Source organism: Nicotiana tomentosiformis, chromosome 5 (assembly GCF_000390325.3).
Source record: "Nicotiana tomentosiformis chromosome 5, ASM39032v3, whole genome shotgun sequence".
Lineage (NCBI taxonomy): Eukaryota > Viridiplantae > Streptophyta > Magnoliopsida > Solanales > Solanaceae > Nicotiana > Nicotiana tomentosiformis.
The window spans coordinates 6,855,673-6,870,614 of record NC_090816.1 but is presented as its reverse complement, the minus strand read 5'-3'; the positions used below and the strand labels follow the sequence as shown (position 1 = coordinate 6,870,614).

Below are 14,942 nucleotides of genomic sequence, written 5' to 3'. Positions count from 1 at the left end.
TTCCCAGATATTTCCATGTCTCTTAACTTTTCCAAGTCTTCTGCAATTTCGATTCAGTGTTTTGTAGTTACAAATCTAAAATAAATGATAGTAGCTATTTTCAATAATTACAGACTAAACAATAACTAGCTCGTGCTATTACCGGGATTGACCTCACTAAGTGAACCTCCTCAACTTGATTGACTCGCAAATTCTATGATAAACTTATTCGCACCGAGTGTTTACACCAAATTGTACCAATTTACCATGGGTAAGTGATTCTATTTGGTGAAAACATATATTTCTTAACCATAATTAAGTAAGAGAAATTTATTTACAAATAGTGTGATATATTTATTGATGTGTCATCAGTTGTAAGTAAATGGTTGTCCAAATTCAATTCATGGACCCAACACGTGATGGTACAAGCCAAGATGTGATGACACTAAAACAAACGTGCTATGATTTCTTAACCATAACTGAGTGAGAAAATTTTATTTACAAATACCTGTGATATATTTATTGAATATAGTATAAACACCCGATAAAATTAAATATTATCCAAATTCAATTCATGGACCCAATACGTGATGGTACAAGCCAAGATGTGATGACACTAAAAAACGTGATATGATTTTTCTCGATGAGTCATTGCAAAATCATGATTTTCTAAATATATGATAAAAATCTCCTCCCCTCCCCCCTCTTTGTCTGTGTGGGGGGTGGGGGAGGGATGGGGGTTATATTTATGCCAAGCTTTGTTAACCGCGATCGTGAAGAAGGAGGGCTGGCGATCACGAAGAAGGAGGCCGCGAACGCATGGCTTATTTTGTCCTAAAATTTTCATATAAAAATCTTAACTTTTAGACAATTGGAGATATTTGTGTCTCGAAAAATTAAACTGAAAAACTGAAATTCAGGATATACTTGCTAATTCCTAAATAGCAGCCTTTTAAAGTGGCTATCTAGTGTCATTTCTACTAGTTTTAATAGGTTTGATCAAGTCATAATACTTATAATTAAGGTACACAAATAGGAAAATAGGCTAGTTACCCTTAACGATTCCAAGAGTCTGCACTTTTCACTCCTCTTACAGTCTCCACTGGCTTTCCCAAGTATGTTTTTGTATTGTTAAGTACTAATGAATTCATCTCATCTACAAGTTTAAAATATTAGAAAGAGTATATTTATTTATTTAATTATATTTTTAACACACTCCTGACGTGCGAGCTTAATTCAAGCAAAGAGCTAGTGAGGACCATAATGGAATATTGTATGTAGTGTTGAATCCAACCTGAAGCTCTTTCGAACAAGCGAGCTTTTTGATGATCCCAGCATGTAGTTTTTTTATATAATGGGTGACAGCGTTACTCAAACCCTAGACCTCAACCTGCTTTAATGTCGTGTTGGAGTATGTCAGCAATTTGCATATGGATTCTAGGAGATGATGATGCAATTTTTCTTATTTTGCGGTACAAAATAATTTTGTGAGCAAACTTGAAGAAAAAGAACTTAAAAATTTATATAAAATCATAATCCTATAGTATTTGTTTCTTTTTATAATATTGTTTTTTTGAAATCAATACTATAGGTGTCAAATGCGGATTTAGGATATATAGGATAGGTTGTGCATAAGTTTAACTTAACCCTTTGCTTTCTGGGGTGGAGCTACAAGTGTAGCTAAGCTCAGACCCTATATTTTATTAAGAGATCTATTTAGTAAGTTATCTTGTCTTACATTTCAAAATTGATAAATTAAAATAATAAAGGGTAGCCCGTACATAAAGCATTCTGTATTAACGCAGGGTTTTGAAAAGACCCGCATTCCTAGGGGTGTGATGTAGACAACCTATTCTAATGCAAGCATTAGTGTGGCCGCTTCCACAACTCGATCCCGTGACCTATAGGTCACACGAAGACAACTTTAACATTATTCAAAGGCAATTAAAATATAGAGCATATATATAATATGATCATACTTATTTTGAATAAGTAATTCTAACTTTTATTTCTCCTCTAATAGGTACCTGTTGGGATACAGAATAATAAAGGAAATATTCACGTGGAAAGTACAAGCCCACTAGATGTGATTGAAGCATGTTACGAGCAATATGAAAGAGATTTTGTAAATTTTCTCAAGTTACGCTCAATAGAATTGGTGAAAGGTGGGCGTATGGTATTGACTGTGATGGGCAGAAAAAATTAAGATAGCTTTAGCAAAGCTTCTTGCTACCTGTCAGAGCCTATTGTCAGGGCTCTCAAAGAAATAATTGCAGAGGTAAAACCAGACTTTTAAAATACACATATAATTGTTAGTGGATTCTTAGCTTTCCTGTTGATCTTGATTAGTTCTAATTTAGTTTTTCCTTCGTTGAGAGTTATCTTTTTGGACCAGATTCACTTTTATATTGCAGTTTAATTTTATGTGGTAGTCCTGTTTGATTGGTGATGAAGTTTAAAAAAGAAATTAGATTGTGGTCTTAAACATGCCAACTTTCGTAGATATAAAGGCATGACATTAGAAACAGTAAAATATAAAGTTTAAAGTTAATAATTTTAAATATTGTTGTGAATGTGACTCTTTACCACTACTCTATCCATTACTAATGCTTAACCACCAACACCAATCTCTAGCGGAAAACTACCACTAGCAACCACCGCCACAACTCCACTACAACCCTATTGTCACGATCCAAAAATCACACCTCTCGTGATGGCGCATATCTCAATACTAGATAAGCTGACAACCTCAATAAATCACGATTTTCTTTTAGTTTGGAAACATAATATTCAAATACAATACTAAAAATCTCCCAAATACCGATACAAACACTCCCAAAACGCGGTGTCACTAAGTACATACATTACAAGTCTGGAAAATATGGTCTATAATGATCTGAGACCAAATACAATAAACAAGAGGATAGGGAAGGAGAGACAAGGTCTGCGAAATACGACATCTACCTCGGAATCTCCAGAAAATCAGCTGTGCGAAAGAATCAACACCCGTGGTGTCCGGGATCACTTGGATCTGCACACAAGTAGTATGAGTTCAACCAACTCAGTAAGTCATAATAATAAATAAAGAACTAAAGATAGTGATGAGCTTCACAGCTATGTCCAAATACAGTAATTTCGAACATAAAAAGGTAGGCATGCTTTCAAGTTCAACATTTAAAACTCCACAGTAATTTCATACCAATTTCGACTGAAACAGAAAATAGTGTCTTTCAGAAATTTCCAAAACAGTGATATATGTCAGCTGAAATGTAACGACCCGACCAGTCATTTTGAGCTTTAGCGCATCGTTCGGCAGTTTGAGGACTTGAGTATCTTCACTTCGGGTATTATGACTTGTACACGTGGTCGGAATTTAATTTCGGGAAGTTCAGAGTTGATTTGGAAAGAAAATTCTAATTTCGGAAGCCTTAAGTTGGAGGAATTGACTAAAGTGTGATTGTTTGAGTAAACGACCTTGGAATCGGGATTTGAAGGTTCTAACAGGTTGATATGATGATTTTGGACTTGAGCGTATGTCCGTATCCGGTTTTGGATGACCCGGGAGCGTTTCGGCGCCTATGGTGGAAAGTTGGCACTTGGAAAAATTTCATAAAATTCGGTTGAAGTGTATTTCAATGTTATTGATGTTCGTTTGAGATTCCGAGTCTGGGAATAGCTCCGTATGGTGATTCAGGTATTGGGACCACTCCCGAAAGAGGATTTGGTGGTTTGTAGGTCATTTCGGGGTCATTTGGCAAAAGTTAGAAATTCGAAGCTTTCTGAGAAGTTTGACGGGGAGTGGACTTTTTGTTATTGGGGTCGGATTCTAATTCCGGAAGTGGGAATAGGTCCGTAATGTTAATTATGACTTGTGTGCAAAATTTGAGATCAATCGGACGTGATTTGTTAGGCTTCGACATCGATTGTAGAAGTTTGAAATTTCAAAGTTCATTAAGTTTGAATTGGAGGGTGATTTGTGTTTTTAGCGCTGTTTGATATGAGTTGAAGGCTCCACTAAGTTCATATTGTGTTTTAAGACATGATGGTATAATTGGTTGATGTCCCGAGGGCCTCGGTGGATTCCGGATGGTAAACGGATCGAGATTGGGCTTGGAGGAATGCTGGAGCTGCTGTCATCTAGTGTAACCGCACCTGCGATGTTTTGGCTGCATGTGCGGAGCCGTAAAAGTGGCCAGGAGGTTGCAGATGTGAAAAGGGAGTGGGGGAATGGCAGTCCACAGGTGAATTTAATGCAGAAGTGGGCTGGGCAGCTGGGAGACTTCCGCAGAAGCGGAATATTTTGCCGCACCTGCGGAACCGCAGAAGAGGTCTAGTGAGCGCAGGTGCGGAGGTTGCCTGGGCAGAATACATAAATTAGCTAAATCGGGTTTTGGCTCATTTCACCTCTTTTCTCTCGTTGGAGTCGGCCTTGGGGGCGATTTTGGAGTGCCATTTTGTCATCTTTAATGAGGTAAGTGATCCCCATATATTGTGAGTTAAATACATGGTTTATGCATGGATTTAAACATGAAAATTTAGGAAAATTTGTGGGATTTTCGGTAGAAAATCTAGAATTGGTATTTTTGGATTTTGACCACGAATTAGGGCGTGGAATTGAGAACAAATCATATATTGAGTTCATGATGTTATGGGCAGTGGTTATCTTCGAAAAGTTTCGGAATCTGGGCATGTGGGCCTGGGGGTGAATTTTAGGAATTCTTCAATTTGGATTGGAAAAATCACTTCAATAGCTAAGATGTGAACTCTTGAGCATGTATTGACTATTTTATATAACATTTGACAAGCTTCGATCGTTTGGCACCGAGTTGAGGAGTTAAAGCACAATTTTGGACCGGAAAGAAAGCTTTGAGACGAGGTAAGTCTCTTGTCTAACTCTGTGAGGGGGGAAATATCCCTAGGTGTTGTATGTTGATGTGTGCTACTTATTGTGGGGAATATGTACGCGCGATGTAACGATAGCCCATACGTAGCTACATACATGTTATTGTTCGGGTAGGCTTAGGTTCACATCATGATGTAGCTGCACTATTTGAGCATTTTCTCGCCTGTTAAATTCCTCTGTTTTACATTTCTACTTGAGACTAGACTTGCTATTGTAGAGACTTCACGAGTTCATGATTAGTCACCGAATAACTTTACTCCCCTTACATCATGTTTCCGTCATATATATATATATATACTTCATTGAAAGGTTTTCGTTAAAGAAATTACAACTCACACTTTTATTCGTGAGTGGGGTCAAGGACCCGTCAAATCTTCCTATTCTAATGGGATCGGTCTATTCGCCTCTGCGGGATTATGTATTTCACTCTTATGGGATCGGATCGTTCACCTCGGCAGGATTATGTATTTCACTCTTATGGGATCGGGCCGATCGCCTCGGCAGGATTTATGTAGCACACTTTTATGGGAGCGGGGCATTTGCCTCGGAAGTTTAATAGATGTATCTATGGTTCGTGCCGTTCGACCATCGACAGTGCACAGTTTAAATATTTATATTGGATCGAGCCGTACGCCTCGACATTTCCTAAATCATATCCTCATCGAATCGTGCGTAATATTTGGCGAGAAGACAATGTATCTGTGAGTTTTCCTGATTTGAGTAATGATAATCTATCTTATGAGATCCACTATATCTATATATATGCTCCGGTTAAGGAGGAAATTTCTAATGGAGAGCTTGAGTTTCTCGTAAAGAAGGAGATTTGTACCACGTGATTTATACTTGTTTATCTCATTTATTTACTCTGCCTCATATTTACTTACCTCTTTACTGTACCTGATATTATTGGATCACTAGTGGGTGTCGATGTCGACCCCTCGTCACTACTCCTCCGAGGTTAGGCTAGATACTTACTAGGTACATGTTGATTACGTACTCATACTACACTTGCTGCACATTTTTGTGCAGGTACATATGCGACTAGTGGCCTTGTGAGAGCAGAGGCGTGTATGCATGCGGGGACTTACGTGAGCTGCATTCCATATTACGACCCACAGCCGGCAGAGTCTCCTTTAGAGTATTTATATTTCTCCTGTCCAAAATTGTATTCCGGACAAATGCTGTATTTTATGTTACATTCCTAGTTGATGCTCATGCACTTGTGACACCGGGTTTTTGGGTGATAATGAGTTGTTCTGTATTAAATTTGTTAAGAATATTATTATTTACACTGTGAATACCATCTTTTACTATTTAATTGAAGGAAAATATGACTTCAAAAATATTAAAATGAGAACCAAATTAAGTATTTATTTTTGGCTTGCCTGACAGCGGTGTCTGGCGCCATCACGACCTTTAATGGATTTTGGGTCGTAATAACATGGTATCAGAGCACTAGGTTCACTAAGGTCTCACGAGTCATGAGCGAGTCTAGTAGAGTCTTGCGGATCGGTGCGGAGATGTCTGCACTTAACTTCGAGAGGCTACAAGGTTGTTAGGTGCACTTCCCTTCTTGATTCCTCATCGTGCAAATTGATTCTTTTGAGGTTTGTACCTTTATTTATTTCCTATTCAATCTTATGTGACTTGAAGCGCTTGTTATAGATTGGGAATCGAGGAATTGTCATGGTAATAAAGAGGTGGTGCAGGATGTTTCTGTCTGCGTATTTGATTGGGCTATTACTGTCGCCCGGCGAAAGGCCGTCCTATCCTTTCATCTCAGCATCAGTATTTCCTATGGTTTTGAGATTTGTTATTGATTGTTATGACAATTCGTGCGTTGTTATCGCACTATGTTGGTGTAATGGTAGGGTGCTTGTTTATGTGTCGAGGCATTGATTGACTTGAAAGGAGATTTTTCTCAGTGCATGATTCAGAAGTTAAACATTTTATTTTCGACGAAGGAAATGCAATCGGACCAGGAATGTTTAGATTTGGGTTGATGGAATAACAAGACTTGGTATTTTCGAGCGCGGTAGAGTTCTCAATTGTGATGTGGTGTCATCGTCCTTGTTGAACGCGTTAAGGTTCGCCGGTGTTATTGTCACGCCCCGAACCTAGGAGCGAGACCAGCACCCGGTGCCTCACCTAACCTGGCGTACCAAATTGCGATTACTGGACTCTGAACATATAATGTCATACTTTGGCCATGGGGCCACCTTGCAAAACAATTTGCGAAGCAAAATATAAAACTGAATGGAAACTAGCGCTAACTAAACATTAATATAAAGCTAGGCTGACAAGGCCGTCATAGCTACTACAGCTGACAAACCATCAAATATACATACCAGGCCTACAAACCCAACATACTGCACTAACCAACAGAATATGTCTACAAGCCTCTACTGATAGATATATTGTGATCGGAATAGGGCCCCGACTTACCCATAACATATATACAGATGTACATAAGATGTACACAAAACTCTAGACCTGGCAACTCCGAAAGACGTGGAGCTTACCGATCAGGCTGAACTCGGGAAACACCTACTGAGAAGGTCTACCCGTCTGTCTGTCTGAACCTGTACGCATGAAATGTAGCACCCCCAGAAAAGGGACGTCAGTACGAAATAATGTACCGAGTATGTAAGGCAATAAAATAACTGAAATCTAAAACTGAACTGATAATATGATAACTGAAATTAACTGGGAGTCAAAGATGGTCTGGAGATATACTTACCTACTGATAGTGACTAAACTCCTTCAATATAGTAAGTAAAATAAATGTCCGACCCTACAAGGCTTGGTACGTGTAACTGCTCGGCCGTAGTAGGCTCGCTCATAGGCGCTCGGCCATACTGGGCTCTGTACTTCGGCCATCCTGGGCTCGCTCATAGGCGCTCGGCCACAGTAGGCTCGGTATATATAATTTACCATCTGATCAGAGGTTGCCCAATAGGGGCCTGCCCACCGATTATAGCTCGATGGTGGTGAAAATAGTGTAATACTGTATATATATATATATAGACCCTCTTCTCTCTTGACTGAATAAAGACAAAACTAAACTGAATATGAAGTCTCGATAAGGAATAATATTGTAACTTATGAAACTAGAATAATGTGAATAAATTCATGAATACGAACTTCTCTTTATGTCTCATTATTAACACATGTAGCTACGAGATCATGCCAAAATGAAGGAAGGGCTTAGCCTTAACATACCTTATCACAATCTTTCCAATCACCAAGTTGAACTCACCTCTTCGCACCTTAATCTACAAGAATGATAATAATACTATCGTTAAGTTACGAAAGGTACAACTATCGCACAACGAACGACAAACTTATTTTGTATTAAAACGGGCAGCATCTCCCCTATAATCCTTACTTCCTCCAAATTCAAGATAACACCAACAATACAAGAACAGAACAATAACAACATAAATACATCATTTTCCAGCCCTATATACGCCATCAAACACTACAAAACAGCCCAACACACCCCAATCTCTTCATACTCAAAACGACCACCGTAGTAGTGTCAAACGACCCGGAAATGTTATGACGAACGACCAGCCAACCACCCTACATTTATATGGTGTTTCTACACCCCCTTCCTCCTCCAAAACTCCACAAAACAGTAGTAAAACACGCAGCCCAACAGCAACACAAAACAGTCCACAAAACAGTCCGCTACAAGTGAATAACTCGAACTCACGGCTTCCGATCACCGTCCCGTGAGTTCTTACAAGTATAGAACGACTTACCATGAATTTACAGAAGAAAAAATGGATGAAAGAGAGCAGTAAACTCACCTTATTTGTTGGATAACTCAGCTCCTATCTTGGTTCTTCAAACTCTAAGTTTTACCTCCAATTGGAACTTGAAAGGGAGAGAAAATCAATTAGGGTTTGTGGGAAATATTTGGGAGGATTCTTTGCAGAGCTTATGTCTGGTTATTATGCTCTATTTTAAGTCTAATATATGAAGAAAATAGGCCCTTAAAAGGCCTCTTTGGACGACCCGAAATGGCCCATTTTTGGGCTTTCATTTAAGCAAGTAGGTGACACACCTACTTGTCACCTAGCAGCTTGTGCAGTATCGCACAAATACCCATATCTCTCTACTCCGATGTCGTATTGACAAACGGTTTAATGCGTTGAGAAATAGACTCATAGATCTTTAAGTTTATGGGTGGAACACTCCATAACTCTAAGTATATTTGGAGGAAATTGCAGTTATATTTGACCCAAAGTTTCAGTAAAACTTATGAATGTAACTTGTGATGACTTTCATCAACTTTTGTTCCACAACTCGCTTGACTTCATAACATAACACACGGATGTCATACGACTAATATAAATCATAACATAATCTCCTTATCATGTTAATCACCCTAGTCTCACCCCAAAGGTACATGTTATAACATTCCCAACTTGTCGACTTTCGACGAAACATTGTTTTATTTAATTGCTTTAGCTTCTGAACTGTCCAACCCTCTTTGTAATTGTTGTTCATGATCTTCAATATTTGTAACCTCAGAGGTAACATGATTAACTTACTTTATATACTTTTAAATATTATCTCATTTTTTGGTCCTACATTAGTTTGCTTACGACGCATTTTTACGTACGAAAATATAGGGTGTAACATCACTCCCCCTTGGGAACATTCGTCCTCGAATGTTTACTCTTAGAGACTTTGGAAAATTTTTCCAGAGTATCCTTCGTACACTAGGTTAAAACCAACCTGCACGCAGCCAGAAAACATACTATGCATGCCACACATGGCCAATCTTTATAAATAGCAGCAATTTGCCTCACCGACCGTAAATCATAAATATTGAAAGTGAAAAATAAAAGCTTACCTGATGACCTGCTACCCTACATAGAGCTATGTTGTAGCGTCCCATCTCGAACCATATCTTCAGTTTGAAATAGGTGGGGGTATTTAGACTTCATTTCTCCCTCCGATTCCCACGTCATCTCTTCTATATTCTTGCTCCTCCATAAAACCTTCACGGAAGCTACCTCCTTATTTCGTAGCTTGCAGATTTGTCGGTCTAGGATGGCAACTAGAATTTCCTCGTATGACAAGTCCTCTGTAATATGTACATTATCCGTGGGCACCACTCGGGTAGGATCGCCAATGCACTTCCGTAGCATAGATACGTGAAAAAACGGATGGACAGACTCCAATTCTGAGGGCAACTCTAACTCATAAGCTACTTGGCCCACTCTCTGAATGATCCTATAAGGCCCAATATACCGTGGGCTAAGCTTGCCTTTCTTGCTAAACCTCATCACGCCCTTCATAGGTGATACCTTTAAGAATACCCAGTCATTAATCCTGAACTCTAAGTCTCATCGCCGCACGTCAGAATATGACTTCTGACGACTCTGAGCTGTCAACAGTCGCTCCCGGATAAGCTTTACTTTCTCTATGGCCTGCTGAACCAGGTCTGGCCCATGTAACCCAGATTCTCCAACATCAAACCACCCTATAGGAGATCTGCACTTACGCCCATACAAAGCCTCGTACGGAGCCATCTGGATACTGGAGTGGTAACTGTTATTATATGCAAACTCGATAAGAGGTAGATGTTCATCCCAACTTCTTTTAAAATCCAACACACATACTCGTAACATATCCTCGAGCGTCTGAATTGTGCGCTCGGCTTGTCCATCAGTCTGTGGATGAAAAGCTGTGCTGAGATTCACCTGAGTCCCTAGACCTCTCTGAAATGACCTCCAAAAATGTGCTGTAAACTGAGCCCCACGGTCAGATATAATAGAAACCGGTACTCTGTGTAGCCGCACTATCTCCTTAATATATAACTTTGCATAATCTTCTGCTGTATATGTAGATCTGACCGGTAGGAAGTGAGCTGATTTCGTGAGCCTATCGACTATCACCCATATGGAATCGAACTTACAATTAGAACGAGGTAAACCCGTGATAAAGTCCATGTTTATCGCCTCCCATTTCCATGTCGGGATCCCTATAGTCTGCATCAGCCCTCCGGGCTTCTGGTGCTCTACCTTCACTTGCTGGCAACTAGTACATTGGGCGACAAACTCAGCAATGTTCTTCTTCATATCATTCCACCAGTACATATCCTTAATGTCATGATACATCTTCGTCGATCCAGGATGGATGGAATACCATGAATAATGTGCCTCTGACATAATCTTGTCTCGTAGCCCTGCTACATCTGGAACACACAAACGACCCCTGTATCTGAGAGCCCCATCTCCCTTGAGCTCTAACAATGGCTTCTTCTGCTGCGGAACTCGCTCTCTCAACTCGACCAACTCTGGGTCCTCGTACTGCCTTTCCTTGACTTCAGCTATGAGGGATGATTTTGCAGTGTTTTGGAGTACAACTCCACCATCCTCAGAATCTACTAACCGAACCCCCAACGAAGCCAATTGATGAATCTCTCTAGCTAATTGTCTTTTCTCGGGCTCTACATGTGCTAAGCTACCCATAGATCGGCGACTTAAGGCATCTGCTACAACATTAGCTTTCCCTGGATGGTAGAGAATGTTAACATCGTAATCTTTCAATAACTCAAGCCATCGCCTCTGTCGCAAATTCAACTCTTTCTGCTTGAAGATATATTGTAGGCTTTTATGATCAGTAAATACATCAACATGAACACCATATAAATAATGCCGCCATATCTTAAGTGCATGGACAACCGCAGCTAACTCGAGGTCGTGGGTCGGATAATTCCTCTCGTGCTTCCTCAACTGCCTTGAAGCATACGCAATTACCTTCCCATGTTGCATCAGGACACATCCTAACCCGACACCTGATGCATCACAATACACGGCATAACCCTCTAGACCCTCTGGAAGTGTTAGAACTGGAGCTGAGGTCAACCTGTTCTTAAGCTCTTGGAAACTCCGCTCACAAGCCTCTGTCCATTGAAACTTAGTTTCTTTCTGTGTCAACTTCATCAATGGTGCCTAAAAGGAATAAAAACCCTCTAGGAACCTCCGATAGTATCCTGCTAAGCCTAGAAAGCTACGAACCTCTGTCGGAGTGGTAGGTCTAGGCCAAGATTTCATGGCCTCAATCTTCTGAGTGTCCACCTTTATACCTCCATCTGATACAATATGCCCCAAGAATGCTACAGACTTCAACCAGAACTCACATTTAGAAAACATAGCATACAACTTACGATCACGGAGGGTTTGGAGTACCGCTCGCAGGTGGTCCGCATGCTCATCCTCTGAACGGGAATAAACCAGAATATCATCAATAAATACTATCACGAACAGATCTAAAAATGGCCGAAATAGGCTATTCATCAAGTCCATAAATATGACGGGTGCATTAGTCAACCCGAAGGACATGACAAGGAACTCGAAGTGGCCATATCGGGTCCTGAAGGCTGTCTTCGGAATATCTTTTTCCCGAACTCTGACCTGGTGGTACCCCGACCTCAAATCTATCTTTGAAAAGCATCTAGCCCCCTGCAACTGATCAAACAAGTCATCGATCCTTGGAAGTGGATACTTATTCTTAATAGTTACCTTGTTCAGCTGCCTATAATCGATACACATCCTTAGCGAGCCGTCTTTATTCCGCACAAATAGTACCGGTGCACCCCAAGGTGAGGTACTGGGCCTGATGTAACCTTTCTCCAACAAATCTTTTAACTGCTCCTTCAACTCCTTCAATTCGCCAGGTGCCATTCTATACGGAGGGACGGATATTGGTTGAGTTCCTGGAAGCAAATCGATGCTAAAATCAATCTCTCGCTCTGGAGGAATACCTGGAAGCTCATCTGGAAACACATCTGCATACTCTTTGACTACGGGAATAGACTGAAGTGTAGGTATCTCAGCATCTGCATCTCTAACTCGCACAATATGATAAATGCACCCTTTTGCGATCATTTTCCTCGCCTTCAGATAGGAAATAAACCTACCTCTGGGTGTTGGTGTATTACCTACCCATTCAAGGACTGGCTCACCCGGAAAATGAAATCTGGCTGCCTTTGCTCGGCAATCAACTGTGGCATAGCAAGCTGCCAACCAGTCCATGCCCATGATAGCATCAAAATCCATCATCTCTAGCTCAACTAGGTCAGCTGAGGTCTGACGACTACAAATTGTCACCGTACAACCTCGGTAAACCCGTCTAGCAATAATCGATTCTCCGACCGGTGTAGATACCGCAAAAGGATCACTTAGTATTTCAGGCACTATACCAAACTTCCTCGCGACAAATGGGGTAATATACGATAAAGTAGATCCTGGGTCTATCAAAGCATAAGCATCGTGAGAGCAAATGGTTAATATACCTATCACAACGTCTGGCGAAGACTCCTGGTCCTGTCGACCCGCTAAAGCATAGATACGGTTCTGATTACCACCTGAACTGGAACCTCTACCTCTGCCTCGACCTCTACCAGCCAAAGACTGAGACCCGCGCCCTGAAGGATGCACGGACATAGATGATCCTGTTGCTGAACTCGCTGGTTGTGCCATTCCCCCAGAATCTCTATTTGGGCAATCTCGCATCATATGCCCCGGACGCCCACATGTATAACAAGCATCAGAACCTGCTCGGCATTGGCCCAAGTGTCCTCTACCACAGATGTCACACCGTGGAGGAAATGACCATGTCTGCACAGAACGTCGCTGTCGCTGCAAACCCGACGCCCGTGAGCTCTCACCTGGTCCTAACAGAGTATAGCAGTTATACCTGTAACACTGTAACTGAGGTGGCGGAGGCCTAGGTGGCCTTTCGAAGTATTGGGTCCTATAACTACCCTGAGATTGCTCCTGAGACCTGGGAAATATCATCCTCTTACGTTGCCCTTGCTCAGCCCTCTCTGTACCCTGCTGCCGACGCCTACCCCTTTCTATATTCTGGGCGAATGCCTGAATCCGGGAGATATCCATACTATCCTGCAATGCAGCGGTGGCACATGCCTCGGTTAACTCTGGGGCTAACCCTGCTATAAACCTGTGAATCCTGTCCCGCATAGTAGCAACTATGGATGGTGCATATCTGGCCAATGAGTCAAAACGGAGACTATACTCTCGAACACTCATATTACCCTGCTTGAGGGCTAGAAACTGATCGACTCGAGCCTGTCGGATCTCCCGCGGTAAGTACTGGTCAAGGAAGGCATCTGAAAAATTCTCCCAAATAGCTGGAGGTGCATCACGTCCCCTGGACCTCTCCCATCCCTCGTACCAAAGGATGGCTATATCTCGGAGTCGAAAAGCTGCTAGCTCAACTGCCTCTTTCTCCGTGGCATGCATAACACGAAAGATCCTGTGAAGCTGATCTATGAAATCCTGCGGGTCCTCCCTCTGATCTGTCCCCGTGAACTCTGGGGGACTCAAAGCAATAAACTCTCGGACCCTTGAACTCCCAGACCCCTCAGAAGTTCCTGCACTAGCTGATGCCCTAGCCTGTTGCTGGGTAGCTACCAACTGTGTCAACAAATGCACCGCACTTCTCAAGTCCTGATCTGATGGAAGTGGGGGGGAACTGGATGTGCGGTTTCCCTAGGAATCTCCGCAGTTGGTGGAGGAGCCGGTAATGGCTGAGTAGGGGTCTCGCCTTGAGCCTCAGACTGGGCCCCATCTACTGGGGGTACCCTGCTGGTCCCCTCACCTACTACTGTATCTCTCCTCTGGCTAGCCGTAGTCTTCCTAGTCACCGTCATCTGTGCATGCAAACACCAACACATAAGTTTAATTCAAATTTCCTATAACTCAGTTCTATAGCACGATTTAGATTTCAAAGAAGGGTAACCAACTCCTAAATGCCCCGTAGTTCCCTGCTTATATAATGTGGTGCACAACACATCTATAAACAAGACTCTACTAGACACGGCTTGTAGACTCCCTAGGACAGAACTGCTCTGATACCAAGTTTGTCACGCCCCGAACCTAGGAGCGAGACCAGCACCCGGTGCCTCACCTAACCTGGCGTACCAAATTGCGACCAATGGACTCTGAACATATAATGTCATACTTTGGCCATGGGGCCACCTTGCAAGACAATTTGCGAAGCAAAATATAAAACT

At 41.6% G+C, this 14,942-nt stretch overlaps 1 long non-coding RNA gene across 2 annotated transcripts; it reads left to right on the top strand.

The window, feature by feature from the left end:
• The first annotated feature begins 1,028 nt into the window (after positions 1-1,028).
• LOC138910763 (uncharacterized) lies at positions 1,029-6,117 on the top strand. Of its 2 annotated transcripts, XR_011415898.1 has the most exons (3): positions 1,029-1,094; positions 2,003-2,257; positions 5,912-6,117. It is a non-coding gene; the product is annotated as an uncharacterized lncRNA (long non-coding RNA). The 2 variants fall into 2 exon arrangements; XR_011415897.1 differs by lacking the exon at positions 5,912-6,117 and having other exon boundaries at positions 2,003-2,360.
• The last annotated feature ends 8,825 nt before the right edge of the window (positions 6,118-14,942 follow it).